Here is a 15,998-nt window from a genome sequence, read left to right on the forward strand (position 1 = left end):
CAAACAAAAGAAACCACGAGAATACCAAGACTTGGATGACATGTAGAGAGTGAGTACTAAGTACCACATGAATTTGACATGTCCCCAATAGTATAGATATGCAATGAATTTAAACGATCTCTTTCCCTTAGATGTCTTTCTCCCCCTGAATCTAACATGGGATATTGGGAGAAGATAGGGAACAAAAAATCAGAGCTGAAAGATCAGAGCTGAAAGATATGAAAGATGATCAGAGCTAATGTATGCTAATGCAAATAAGCACAATAGATCATATGAACATGTCTCTCCCCTCAAGAAGACATGTGGACATCTCTCCTCTTGAACACCAAGCATCTGGGATCCTTGAGAAATACTTTCTACTTAAGTATCCTTTCCCCTGGAGATCTCTCTCTCCTTTTGAGGGTTTCTGTCAGGACCCCGACTCGATGTCACATCGATCTAGCCGATAACACCTCATATCACTTTGCGGCCTCACGCACGGTATCCCCACGGGTGTCGCCTTACCTTTGCCCGGGACCGTTTGCGCCTTTTGGCTCACGTATATGATAGTGTCGCTAGCATCCATATGATAAAGAGCCCGGGCTGACATGACTAGTCGTAAACCCAAAGTGGCACAGACTTACAGGGACAGGCATCCATGACCCAGCTTCGAACGTGTCGGTCATCAGCAAGTGGGTCCGGGCTGTAGCACTGGGCTAGCAGGACTCCGGTAAACCGGGCTGTAGCGGGCTAACAGGACTCCGGTACTCAAAGCGTGACATTTCCCCGAAGGGACAGACACAGGAACGAAGAAGGACACATGCCGGCCAGCCTAAGTGTTCCAGAGCAGTAGCAAGCTACCATGGCTCAGCGGTAACACTAGGAGACATTTCCCGGTAAGAGAGGCTACTAAAGATAAACAACTAGATAGTCAGATCCCACACATACCAAGCATTTCAATCATACACACAATATGCCCGATATGTGCAAACACAACGAAGCATCACAACATGACTCTACGACACAAGTACTTTATTTAAGGCTCAGGGAGCCATACATAACATACACACAGGTACGGGTCTCACGACCCAACATACAAGTCATACAGTCATACAAACCAGCAGCGGCAGTAACTTGTCTGAGTACAGACAACTAGTAAAATAAAAGAGGCTTGGAAAGCCTAACTATACTACGTGGTCCTTCACAAGCTCAGGTTCACCACCTGGGTCTTTAGCCTACTCGTTGATGTCAACGTCTACATAGAACCCATCAGAAGGGGTTGCAGCGTCTTCTGTAAAAATGTAAATTATAGCAACATGAGTACAAAGGTACTCAGCAAGACTTACATCAGATCCTACATACATGCTTAGTATCAAGAAGGGTTGGTGGAGTTATTGCAGCAAGCCAGCTTTGACTCTTGGCTAGGCTATCCTACGATACTCCAACTTGAAATGGTTTTGCGCACACGAGTCCACTACTCACCAATTCAATACACTACCGAGGATCCGCCTCTGTCTTCCTACGGAAGAGCCATCCTCGGCACTCACACTTATCTTGAGGCTTTTAGCAGTTTCCGTTTACTTGTCTATGAACTGTATAGGCAACCAAGTAGTCCTTTACCGCGGACGCGGCTATTCGAATAGATCATGTTAACCCTGCAGGGGTGTACTTCTTCATACACGCTCTCACCACTTACCGTCGTTTACACGACATGTACTCGGCAACCTTCAAGCGGAAGCCCAACGTGGGTGTCGGCCACGACCTACCTAATCACCTAAGCTTCTAGTCCAGGTTTATCGCCTATCCAGGTTCCATCCGCAGGGAGTCCGGCCGAGGTTTCCCATACGGCCCCGAACGATGTGAACAGGGTTCCCGAAATACCTAACGGGTATTCGGTACACCGTGCCACGTACCTACCGCATCACAGCCCACCCCTACGGTCAGCGCTGTCCACGGCCTCCAGTAGGCTACAAACACCAGAAACTACTTGCAACTCCTGGACGGAGAACTAGGGTGAATAAGAAGCCGAGAGGGTCCATTGGTTTCGGGCCCAATGCATGGTAGTAGCTGATTCTTAAATCACACATACAGATCTCAGTGCTTAAGGTCGGCTTCAATGAAACAACCCACCATGTACTCCTACATGGCCTCTCATCGATACCTTTACCAAAACGTGTTCACCACACCACTCTCATTACCGACATAATCATTTCACTCTAGCCCATCACCCAGATGAACCAGACCTGACACGACTCTAAGCATAGCAGGCATAGCAAGGTAGGAACAACACATACATATGGCTCAATCAACTCCTACACATGCTAGTGGGTTTCATCTAGTTACTGTGGCAATGACAGGTCATGCAGAGGAAATGGGTTCAACTACCGTAGCACACAGCAGTTTGAATCGTGTTGTCTTAATGCAGTAAAAGAGAGCAGGAGCGAGAACATGGGATTGTATCGATATGATCAAATGGTTGGTTGCTTGCCTGATGGTTCGATGCACGGATACGGTTCTTCGTTAGGGTAGTCACGGTACTCCTCGGGGACAGATCCTGTCGTAAAGGATAACGATACACAGGCATCACCAAACAATGTGCAACAATATGATGCATGCATGAAACATGGCAATATGAGTGTGTTGGGCTAATGCAACTAAAGCTACCAACGCTGTCAGGACCCCGACTCGATGTCACATCGATCTAGCTGGTAACACCTCATATCACTTTGCGGCCTCACGCACGGTATCCCCACGGGTGTCGTCTTACCTTTTCCCGGGACCGTTTGCGCCTTTTGGCTCGCGTATATGAAAGTGTCGCTAGCATCCATATGATAAAGAGCCCGGGCTGACATGACTAGTCGTAAACCCAAAGTGGCACAGACTTACAGGGACAGGCATCCATGACCCAGCTTCGAACGTGTCGGTCATCAGCAAGTGGGTCCGGGCTGTAGCACTGGGCTAACAGGACTCCGGTAAACCGGGCTGTAGCGGGCTAACAGGACTCCGGTACTCAAAGCGTGACATTTCCCCGAAGGGACAGACACAGGAACGAAGAAGGACACATGCCGGCCAGCCTAAGTGTTCCAGAGCAGTAGCAAGCTACCATGGCTCAGCGGTAACACTAGGAGACATTTCCCGGTAAGAGAGGCTACTAAAGATAAACAACTAGATAGTCAGATCCCACACATACCAAGCATTTCAATCATACACACAATATGCCCGATATGTGCAAACACAACGAAGCATCACAACATGACTCTACGACACAAGTACTTTATTTAAGGCTCAGGGAGCCATACATAACATACACACAGGTACGGGTCTCACGACCCAACATACAAGTCATACAGTCATACAAACCAGCAGCGGAAGTAACTTGTCTGAGTACAGACAACTAGTAAAATAAAAGAGGCTTGGAAAGCCTAACTATACTACGTGGTCCTTCACAAGCTCAGGTTCACCACCTGGGTCGTTAGCCTACTCGTTGATGTCAACGTCTACATAGAACCCATCAGAAGGGGTTGCAGCGTCTTCTGTAAAAATGTAAATTATAGCAACATGAGTACAAAGGTACTCAGCAAGACTTACATCAGATCCTACATACATGCTTAGTATCAAGAAGGGTTGGTGGAGTTATTGCAGCAAGCCAGCTTTGACTCTTGGCTAGGCTATCCTACGATACTCCAACTTGAAATGGTTTTGCGCACACGAGTCCACTACTCACCAATTCAATACACTACCGAGGATCCGCCTCCGTCTTCCTACGGAAGAGCCATCCTCGGCACTCACACTTATCTTGAGGCTTTTAGCAGTTTCCGTTTACTTGTCTATGAACTGTATAGGCAACCAAGTAGTCCTTTACCGCGGACGCGGCTATTCGAATAGATCATGTTAACCCTGCAGGGGTGTACTTCTTCATACACGCTCTCACCACTTACCGTCGTTTACACGACATGTACTCGGCAACCTTCAAGCGGAAGCCCAACGTGGGTGTCGGCCACGACCTACCTAATCACCTAAGCCTCTAGTCCAGGTTTATCGCCTATCCAGGTTCCATCCGCAGGGAGTCCGGCCGAGGTTTCCCATACGGCCCCGAACGATGTGAACAGGGTTCCCGAGATACCTAACGGGTATTCGGTACACCGTGCAACGTACCTACCGCATCACAGCCCACCCCTACGGTCAGCGCTGTCCACGGCCTCCAGTAGGCTACAAACACCAGAAACTACTTGCAACTCCTGGACGGAGAACTAGGGTGAATAAGAAGCCGAGAGGGTCCATTGGTTTCGGGCCCAATGCATGGTAGTAGCTGATTCTTAAATCACACATACAGATCTCAGTGCTTAAGGTCGGCTTCAATGAAACAACCCACCATGTACTCCTACATGGCCTCTCATCGATACCTTTACCAAATCGTGTTCACCACACCACTCTCATTACTGACATAAACATTTCACTCTAGCCCATCACCCAGATGAACCAGACCTGACACGACTCTAAGCATAGCAGGCATAGCAAGGTAGGAACAACACATACATATGGCTCAATCAACTCCTACACATGCTAGTGGGTTTCATCTAGTTACTGTGGCAATGACAGGTTATGCAGAGGAAATGGGTTCAACTACCGTAGCACACAGCAGTTTGAAACGTGTTGTCTTAATGCAGTAAAAGAGAGCAGGAGCGAGAACATGGGATTGTATCGATATGATCAAATGGTTGGTTGCTTGCCTGAGGGTTCGATGCACTGATACGGTTCTTCGTTAGGGTAATCACGGTACTCCTCGGAGGCAGAACCTGTCGCAAGGACATCGATACACAACCATCACCAAACAATGTGCAACAATATGATGCATGCATGAAACATGGCAATATGAGTGTGTTGGGCTAATGCAACTAAAACCAGAAGGGTTTGAGCAAATTTGAATCAAAGATTCAAATTTCAAACTCAAATATGGCCTTTTAAAGTGCTTTTTCTTGTTCTGCTTGAAACATCAATTTAACTTGTTTGATCATGCATGAAAATATTATAGATGTATAGATTGGATTTTTCTGATCATTTTTCATATATAATTTGTCCAATTTGGAGTTACAGAATAAAAGTTATGAATTTTTGAAGTTTAAATAATATTCTGGGATTTCCTGGTTTAATTTAAATCCAGAAATATGATTATTGCGCCAGCATGACGTCAGCGCGACGTCAGTGGTCAACTGCGGCTGTCTGGGGTCAAACCTGACGTGTGGGGCCCACACGTCAGTGACAGGGGGGTTAAACAGAGTTAAATTAATTCTAATTACTAATTAGTGGCGCTGGGGCCCACTAGTCAGTGTTAGGGGTTAACTAACAGTGGTTAGCGCTGATCCTAATTAGCTACAGGGCTGGGCCCACCTGTCAGGGACTCAGGGGGGGTCCTGCCGTGGTCAAAGTGGGTCAAACCCACCGGCGACGTGACGCCGGCGAGGCCCGAGACGGCGGCGCGATGCGGGATCGCGCTACAGGGCACGGGCGAGGCTGTGCTTGGGCTCGTTGGAGAGCCCTTGCTCCCGCGCGTCGAACGGTGGTGGTGGCCGGGCCTGAGGTGGCCGGAGTCGTCGACGGCGAGCTCGGCTGCGGCCGCCGGAGTTCGGGTGCGGTCGGAGTCGGCGTTGCAGGGGGTTTGGGGAGGTGTTGGTGCGTGCTGCGTGCTCCTAGTGAGGCGTGGAGCACGATAGTGTGCTCGGTTGGGCGCTACGGTGACCGTGGCCACGACGGCGACATCGCCGGCGGCGTGGAGCTCTCGGCCAAGGTGGGGCTAAGGCCTAGAGGTCGAAAGAGACCCGGGAAGAAGGGGGAAACGACTCGGGGGCTCACCGCGGTTGCAGTGGGCGTCGAAGCGGGCTCGGAGACGCGCTGGAGACGGCGAATTCGTCGGCGATGATGGTCGGAGCCCGAAGAGGGGAACGGCGACGTGGCGGCGATGCAGGGCTTCCGGAGACCCGTGGAGCGGTGGGGAGGAAGAGGAGGTCGAGGCGGAGCTCCTGAGCTAGTCGGGGGAGCGAGGGGTGGCCGGAGATGGCTGCTATGGCGAACGGCGGCGACGGTGGTGTTCGGCCGTGTGAGAGAGAGAGCGAGGGAGAGGAGGGGAGAGCCGGGGGAGAGTGAGAGAGAGCAGGGGGGGAGGCGTGGCGTCGTCCGGGGCATCGAGCGAGGAGGGGAGGGCAGGCAAGCAGGGAGAGAGGTGGCGTGGCGCGGTGGCGCGCGCGCGCGCCGGCCACACTCCCCTCCCTCTGTCGGGACGAAGACGACAGAGGAGGGAGACGGGCTGGGCCGCCTGCTGGCTGGGCCGGCCAGCTGGATGGGCTGCACAGGGAGGAGCCCAGGTAAGCTTCTCCCTTTTATTTTTTTTCTGTTTTCTAATTTCTGACATTTGTTTTGATTTAAATAATATATTAAATCATTTATTTAACTTATGCCAATTTTTGCAGGGGCTAGATATATTATTACAGAGCTCCTTTAGAAATGGCATAATATTTGGACCATATTTCATATATATAGAAATATATTTCCAATGCAAATATTTATGCATTAATTCCAAATGCCCAAAATAAATGTCCATGAGCCACTAAAAATATTGGTTTGATTTTTATCTCTGTCCAATATTTTCAGAGAGCAACATGAGCATTTTCTTGGACCTTCTTGGAGAAATTTTTATTTGGGTTATTTTCAAAATGATTCGGAGGGTTTCACAAATCCCCATTTCAAGTTAAATGGAATATTAAACATGATGCACACACTCTAATGCATGACTAGCTAGGGTGTGACAACTCACCCCCACTCAAAAGAATCTCGTCCCGAGATTTGGGTTCCTCCGGAAAGAAGGCGGGGTACTCGAGTCGAAGACGATCCTCCCTTTCCCAAGTTGCTTCATCCTCAGAATGGTGCGACCATTGTACTTTGAGGAACTTGATGTTCTGACGTCGAGTGGTACGTTCGGCCTGATCGAGGATACGAATGGGGTACTCTCGATATGTAAGATTATCCTGGAGATCAAGCGTTTCGTGGTCCACTCCACGGATAGGATCCGAGAAGCAACGCCTGAGTTGAGAAACGTGGAAGACATCGTGGACCCTGGAGAGGTGCGGAGGTAGTTCCAACTGGTAGGCAACTTCCCCTCGTTTGGCGAGAATGCGAAAAGGTCCAATGTAACGAGGAGCCAATTTGCCTTTGATACCGAAACGATGGGTTCCCTTCAGAGGGGTGACCCGAAGATAAGCCTTCTCGTCAACCTCGAAAGTCATAGCCTTATGTTTTCGGTCATATTGACTCTTTTGACGAGATTGGGCTGTTTTCAACTTTTCACGAACGATGCGAACTTGTTCTTCTGCTTCCTGAATCATATCTGGGCCAAAGAATTGTCTTTCCCCGGTCTCTGACCAGTTAAGGGGTGTTCGACACCGTCGTCCATAGAGAACTTCAAAAGGGGCTTTACCCAAGCTAGATTGATAGCTGTTGTTGTAAGCGAATTCGGCAAATGGAAGGCACTTTTCCCAGTCCATTCCGAATGAGATAACAGAGGCTCGAAGCATGTCTTCTAGAATCTGGTTGACACGTTCCACTTGACCACTCTACTGAGGGTGGAAGGCGGTGCTAAAGGAGAGACGGGTTCCCATAGCATTTTGGAAACTTTCCCAAAATCGAGAGGTGAAAAGACTTCCTCGATCCGAGTTGATTTCCAAAGGAACACCATGGAGGGACACTATTCGGGAGATGTATAAGTCTGCCAGCTGACTAGCGGTTATACTCTCACGAACAGGTAGGAAATGAGCTACTTTGGAAAGACGATCGACAACGACGAAGATAGCATTATTCCCTCTCTTGGTCCTGGGAAAACCGGTAATGAAATCCATACCAATTTTATCCCATTTCCATTCAGGAATAGCTAAGGGTTGAAGGGTGCCAGCAGGCCGTTGATGCTCTGCTTTTACACGACGACAGACGTCGCAATTTGCAATATACTGAGCAATTTCTCTCTTCATCCTAGTCCACCAGAACCTCTGGCGTAGGTCCTGATACATCTTAGTGCTACCGGGATGAATGGTGAGAGGAGATTCATGAGCTTCCTTAAGGATCAAACGCCTCAGGTTTCGCACTTTGGGAACCACTAGTCGATTTCCGAAGTATACGACCCCTTGATCGTTAATGGAGAAGCAATTCGCAATTCCTTTCTGGATGTTTCTTTTGATGCGGGAAATTCCCGGATCTACCTTCTGTGCTTTGATAATCTGGTCCGTAAGGGTAGGTTTTGCCACCAAGGTGGAAAGAAAACCTTGAGGAACAATGTGAAGGTTAAGCTTCCGAAATTCCTCATGGAGAAGCGGTTGACTTTGTTGTAACATCAGGTTGTTACAATAAGATTTACGACTTAGCGCATCAGCCATGACGTTGGCTTTCCCTGGGGTGTAGGTTATTCCTAAGTCGAAGTCTGTGATCAATTCAACCCAGCGTCTTTGCCTGAGATTTAGATCCGGTTGGGTAAAAATGTACTTCAGACTTTGGTGATCAGTGAATATTTCGCAACGATTACCGAGGAGGTAATGTCGCCAGGTCTTAAGTGCATAGACTACGGCTGCAAGCTCTAGATCATGGGTAGGATAATTCTCCTCAGGTGGGTGCAATTGCCGTGAAGCGTAGGCAATTACGTGTCGATCTTGCATGAGAATGCAACCTAGTCCTTGTCGCGAGGCGTCGCAGTAGATAACAAAATCCTTAGAGAAGTCTGGCGGTACCAGTACGGGAGCAGAGGTCAGGTGTCTTTTCAGTTCCTAAAAGCTGTGCTCACATTGTGGAGTCCATTCGAACTTCTTATCTTTCTTGAGGAGTTCGGTTAGAGGTTTAGCAACTTTGGAGAAGTTTTCGACAAAGCGACGGCAATAGCTCGCTAAGCCTAGAAAACTCCGAACTTGCTTGACCGATTCAGGTGGAGTCCAATTAAGGACAGCTTGAACTCGCTCAGGATTAACAGCAATACCTTCACCAGATATTACATGACCCAGATAGGTCACTTCTGACAACCAGAATTCACATTTAGAAAATTTGGCATAAAGGCGATGCTCTCGAAGTTTCTGCAACACTAGCCTTAGATGTTCGGCATGTTCTTCCTCGTTCTTGGAGTAGATGAGTATATCATCGAGGTAAACCACGACGAATTTATCCAAATACTCCATGAAGATTGAGTTCATTAACCGAGAAAAGGTGGCTGGAGCGTTGGTTAAGCCGAAGGACATGACGGTGTACTCGTATTGCCCATAACGAGTAACAAAGGCCGTTTTAGGAATGTCCCCGTTTCTGATTTTGATTTGATGGTAGCCCAACCTCAAATCCATTTTGGAGAAGACTGAGGATCCAGCGAGCTGATCGTACAGGTCGTTGATCCTGGGAAGTGGATATTTGTTCTTGATTGTGACCAAATTGACAGGTCGGTAATCTACAACCATCCGGTCCGTACCATCCTTCTTCTTGACGAATAGGACGGGGCAAGCCCACGGAGAAGAGCTAGGTCGGATGAAACCCTTTTTCAAGGACTCATCGAGTTGTTTCTTAAGTTCGGCTAGTTCTAAGGGTGCCATCTTATAAGGTCTTCTAGCAATCGGAACGGTTCCTGGAATGAGGTCTATTACAAACTCAACATCCCTGTCAGGTGGAACACCTGGCAATTCCTCTGGAAAGACATCCGGGAAGTCACGGACTACCGGAACGTCCTCAAGGTCTGGCAAAGGGCTGGCGTTAAGAGAATATAATTGTCACTTGGCTATTCGGGTCAAGACATTGACTATCTTTCCCGAAGGATGGGTGAGTTGGACAGTCCTAGAGAAGCAATCGATTTGGGCATGATGAGCCGACATCCAGTCCATACCCAAAATGATATTAATATCTGAAGATTTAAGGGCTATCAAAGACGCGAGGAAAACAAGTCTGTCGACTTGGATTTCATTTCCATGGCTTACTCTAGAAGTTTGCCATTTGGATCCCGGAGTTTGAATTACCATGGAGGTTGGCATATCACCGAATGCGACGTTATGCAAACGAGCATAATTTTCAGATATAAAAGAATGAGAGGCTCCTGTATCGAAAAGAACAGATGCCGGGTGGCAATTGACAAGAAGCGTACCGAGAACGACGTTGGGATCCTCTTGAGCTTCTTCGGCAGAGATACAGTTGACATGGCCACGTGAAGCGGTGACCGGCTTGGCGTGGAATATTTTTCCTGTCGGCTTGCCACGGCCAACAGCTTTAGCAGACTGGTTGGGGTTGGTCTGGGGGCACTCACGCATATAGTGACCAGATTCCCCACACTTGAAACAAGTCACAGAGCTAGTACGTGGAGGAGCATTGTTAGTTGGACCCCCATAGGGCTTGGCTGGAGCAGACTGTTGAACGGGGCGAGGCGCCTGGAAGGATGGCCTCGGTGTGAACCTGGGTGGCAGGGCGGTGTTGGGTACCCACACGCGGCGCTTCTGAGGACCAGCACCGGATGAGGAACCCATATCACGGCCATGCTTGCGTGTTGCGTCATAGTCAGTCTGACCAGTTTCAGCACTGATGGCTTTGTTGACAAGTTTCTGAAAAGATGTGCACTCATGCAGACGGAGGTCACGACGAAGCTCAGGACTAAGTCCCTTACGGAACCTTGCTTGCTTCTTGGCATCAGTAGACACTTCCTCAGTTGCATATCGTGCGAGATTACCAAACTCCCTGCTGTAAGCATCCACAGAAAGTCGGCCTTGGGTGAAACTGCAAAATTCTTCACGTTTACGGTCCATGAGACCCTCCGGAATGTGATGTTCACGGAAAGCCTCACTGAACTCAGCCCAAGTAGTGACATGGCCCGCCGGGCGCATAGCTCCATAATTCTCCCACCATAAACTGGCGGGGCCTTCAAGATGATATGCAGCAAAGGTGACCTTGTCAGCCTCCGCTACCAGCGTGGAACGCAGTTTGTGAGAGATACTGCGAAGCCAGTCATCAGCGTCGAGAGGCTCGACAGAGTGGTGGAACGTGGGTGGATGTAATTTGATGAAATCACTGAGTGACACCACGTTAGTCCTCTGATGGTGTGCTGTGTTCTGTTCAATACGCTCCAACAAACGGTTAGTCTCCCGCTTGTTTCTCTCAGCTTCCATCATAACCTCGGCTAGTGAAGGAGGATGAGGCAGATTTACATCCCTGGCTTCACTGCCTTCGGCCTGCTCTTGAGAAGCAGGGTTAGCGCGCGTGTTGACCATCCTAGGTAAACAAGACAATGATTTAGTCAGGATGATAAAATTCCGACATAGGGTAAAATGTAAGGAATAACTCGAAATGCAAGATGATCATCCGTATGACATGGTAGATACAGAAACTGCTTCTTTATTCCATCGTCATACACACCATACAGGGTTTAGTACAAGACCAAACAAGTACTATTACGGTGAAAGAGGATTACATCTCATCGAAGGCATCCCAAGCTCCTATACATTATTTTTCTACACCTCCGGAAAGAGTACAACTAGGTCATATCCCACGAGTCACGCGGGACGATAGACGACACAGCTAGTGCGAACTAGTGATACTACCACTAACTCGGACCGATCCGTAGTAGTCCTCGTAGAAGTCACCTCCATAGCCTGGAAGCTCAACATGATCATCCGGAAACAGACGATCTCGCGGAGCTTGTGGACCATAGGGGCTAGGATGAGGCCTTGGACCAACAAACGGTGGCCTGCGGGGCCCGCGAGGTGGGGTGATGCCTCCTACATCACGCCAAACCATCACGTCTGGCAGAGCAGATCTCACAGGATAGAGATCGCGCATATCTGAGAATCCAGCTTGCACCGCCGGTGCAAACCGAGTCAAAGTGGCCCAGTGGTCAGCACGGGTATTGAAGAGCTCTAACCTTAAGGCCCGATTTTCACGGTCCTTATCCTCGAGCATCTCAGCAGTGGTGCGAGTCCGTGAATCCTCCTGAGTGGGGTCAGCATAGATAGCCTGGAGATACCCTTGTGCTCCCGGAAGTGATCCTGGCATATACCGGAAATCAGAGTCCCGAAATATACCAGATCTGACTCGCATAATGGTCATCATAGAGTAGGCGGCGTCCTGCACAGCCATCTCAATAGTAACCCCGAGTCCATAGGAGCAGTGAAGAGGCTCGGTGGATCCAGGATAAGATGGAAATATCCTGACGGTGCAGAGATACTGGCTTTGATTAAAATCTCGGAATTGCTCTTCGACCGTGTACTCAGGATACCAGCGGTATCCAGCCTCAGTCATTACCCTGACCAACTTGGCAGTATGGCTGGGTACATCTAGGCATCGAGTCAGGCGAACCACTTGATTGAGGTCGCGAGTGGCCATCTGAAAGCACAATCATAATGCAAGGGCATTAGAATTCTAGCGAAATTTCGGCAGCATAACAGCTGTAAATGCTCAAGAAGGATTTTGAGACATTTGACAAAGGATTTCATACACACTCAACATCATCATATCAAAGTTCTGAATCCATTCTAACAACATAATGTGGTAGTAGAACTGAACTAGGCTTGTATCCATCAAACTTATAAGGTACTACTGATTAGTAACACGTGATCCTGATAGAGAGAACAGATCCTAATTCCTTTTCCCCCGGTAGAAGAATGGACTGACTCAGATCAGAATGTCATAAGATAAAGGAGTAAAAAGAGCCTTACGTTCCATCCCACAAACAATTCCCCTACATATAACTAAAGAATTTCTAGACTCAACATCGACCAGTTTGGCTTGGAGAAACTACAGGCAGTCCAGCTCTGATGCCAACGCTGTCAGGACCCCGACTCGATGTCACATCGATCTAGCCGATAACACCTCATATCACTTTGCGGCCTCACGCACGGTATCCCCACGGGTGTCGCCTTACCTTTGCCCGGGACCGTTTGCGCCTTTTGGCTCATGTATATGATAGTGTCGCTAGCATCCATATGATAAAGAGCCCGGGCTGACATGACTAGTCGTAAACCCAAAGTGGCACAGACTTACAGGGACAGGCATCCATGACCCAGCTTCGAACGTGTCGGTCATCAGCAAGTGGGTCCGGGCTGTAGCACTGGGCTAGCAGGACTCCGGTAAACCGGGCTGTAGCGGGCTAACAGGACTCCGGTACTCAAAGCGTGACATTTCCCCGAAGGGACAGACACAGGAACGAAGAAGGACACATGCCGGCCAGCCTAAGTGTTCCGGAGCAGTAGCAAGCTACCATGGCTCAGTGAAACACTAGGAGACATTTCCCGGTAAGAGAGGCTACTAAAGATAAACAACTAGATGGTCAGATCCCACACATACCAGCATTTCAATAACATACACACAATATGCTCGATATGTGCAAATACAACATGGCATCACAACATGACTCTACGACTCAAGTATTTATTCAATAGGCTCCGAGGAGCAAGATATTACAAACAGGGGTCTCACGACCCAACATTCAGAGCATACAAGTCAAAGCACAAACGGAAGCTATCATGTCTGAGTACAGACATCTATAAATGAAAAAGGCTGAGAAGCCTGACTATCTATCAGATCCTGCCGAGGGCACAAGATCGTAGCTGAGGTATCAAGCTAAACGTCGAAGTCCACGCGAAACTACTAGTGAGACCGAAGTCTCTCTGCAAAACATAACATAGGCAAACGTGAGTACAAATGTACCCAGCAAGACTTACATCAGATCTATCTACGCATGCATCATTATCAACAAAGGGATGGTGGGGCTTAACTGCAGCAAGCCAGCTTTGACTCGGTGGCTATCCTGAACTACGACTGCGAGTAACTTTTTTGAGGTGGCGCACACGAGTCCACATATTCACCATATCAATACACCACTATGGATCCGCTCCCGTCTCCCTACGAGAACGCCATCCATAGCACTCACGCTTATCTTGCGTATTTTAGAGTATCCACTTTCACTTGTCTATGAACTGATATAAGCAACCCAGAAGTCCTTTTCCGCGGACACGGCTATTCGAATAGATGATGTTAACCCTGCAGGGGTGTACTTCTTCATACATGTTTCCACCACTTAGCGTCTGCACACGGCATGTGCTCGGCAGACTTCAAGCGAAAGCCGACGTGGGTGTAGACCACGACCTACCTAAACACTCAAGTCTCTAGTCCAGGTTTATCGCCTATTCGGGTTCCATCCATGAGGAGATCCGGCCGGAGTTTCGCTCACAGCCCCAAACGATGTGAACAGGGTTCCCGAGATACCAAACGGGCATCCGGTACACCGTGCCACGTACCTACCGCATCACAGCCCACCCCTACGGTCAGCGCTGTCCACGGCCTCCAGTAAGCTACAAACACCAGAAACTACTTGCAACTCCTGGACAGAGGACTAGGGTGAATAAGAAGTCGAGCGGGGTCATATTTCAGGGCCCAATGTATGGTAGTAGCTGAATCATGGATCACAAACACAGAACTCAGTTCCTGAGGACGGCTTCAATGAGACAACCCACCATGTACTCCTACATGGCCTCTATACCAACACTGTCAGGACCCCGACTCGATGTCACATCGATCTAGCCGGTAACACCTCATATCACTTTGCGGCCTCACGCACGGTATCCCCACGGGTGTCGCCTTACCTTTGCCCGGGACCGTTTGCGCCTTTTGGCTCACGTATATGATAGTGTCGCTAGCATCCATATGATAAGGAGCCCGGGCTGACATGACTAGTCGTAAACCCAAAGTGGCACAGACTTACAGGGACAGGCATCCATGACCCAGCTTCGAACGTGTCGGTCATCAGCAAGTGGGTCCGGGCTGTAGCACTGGGCTAGCAGGACTCCGGTAAACCGGGCTGTAGCGGGCTAACAGGACTCCTGTACTCAAAGCGTGACATTTCCCCGAAGGGACAGACACAGGAACGAAGAAGGACACATGCCGGCCAGCCTAAGTGTTCCAGAGCAGTAGCAAGCTACCATGGCTCAGCGGTAACACTAGGAGACATTTCCCGGTAAGAGAGGCTACTAAAGATAAACAACTAGATAGTCAGATCCCACACATACCAAGCATTTCAATCATACACACAATATGCCCGATATGTGCAAACACAACGAAGCATCACAACATGACTCTACGACACAAGTACTTTATTTAAGGCTCAGGGAGCCATACATAACATACACACAGGTACGGGTCTCACGACCCAACATACAAGTCATACAGTCATACAAACCAGCAGCGGAAGTAACTTGTCTGAGTACAGACAACTAGTAAAATAAAAGAGGCTTGGAAAGCCTAACTATACTACGTGGTCCTTCACAAGCTCAGGTTCACCACCTGGGTCGTTAGCCTACTCGTTGATGTCAACGTCTACATAGAACCCATCAGAAGGGGTTGCAGCGTCTTCTGTAAAAATGTAAATTATAGCAACATGAGTACAAAGGTACTCAGCAAGACTTACATCAGATCCTACATACATGCTTAGTATCAAGAAGGGTTGGTGGAGTTATTGCAGCAAGCCAGCTTTGACTCTTGGCTAGGCTATCCTACGATACTCCAACTTGAAATGGTTTTGCGCACACGAGTCCACTACTCACCAATTCAATACACTACCGAGGATCCGCCTCCGTCTTCCTACGGAAGAGCCATCCTCGGCACTCACACTTATCTTGAGGCTTTTAGCAGTTTCCGTTTACTTGTCTATGAACTGTATAGGCAACCAAGTAGTCCTTTACCGCGGACGCGGCTATTCGAATAGATCATGTTAACCCTGCAGGGGTGTACTTCTTCATACACGCTCTCACCACTTACCGTCGTTTACACGACATGTACTCGGCAACCTTCAAGCGGAAGCCCAACGTGGGTGTCGGCCACGACCTACCTAATCACCTAAGCCTCTAGTCCAGGTTTATCGCCTATCCAGGTTCCATCCGCAGGGAGTCCGGCCGAGGTTTCCCATACGGCCCCGAACGATGTGAACAGGGTTCCCGAGATACCTAACGGGTATTCGGTACACCGTGCAACGTACC

The sequence above is a fragment of the Triticum dicoccoides genome, chromosome 5B, assembly GCF_002162155.2.
Source record: "Triticum dicoccoides isolate Atlit2015 ecotype Zavitan chromosome 5B, WEW_v2.0, whole genome shotgun sequence".
Taxonomy (NCBI): Eukaryota; Viridiplantae; Streptophyta; class Magnoliopsida; order Poales; family Poaceae; genus Triticum; species Triticum dicoccoides.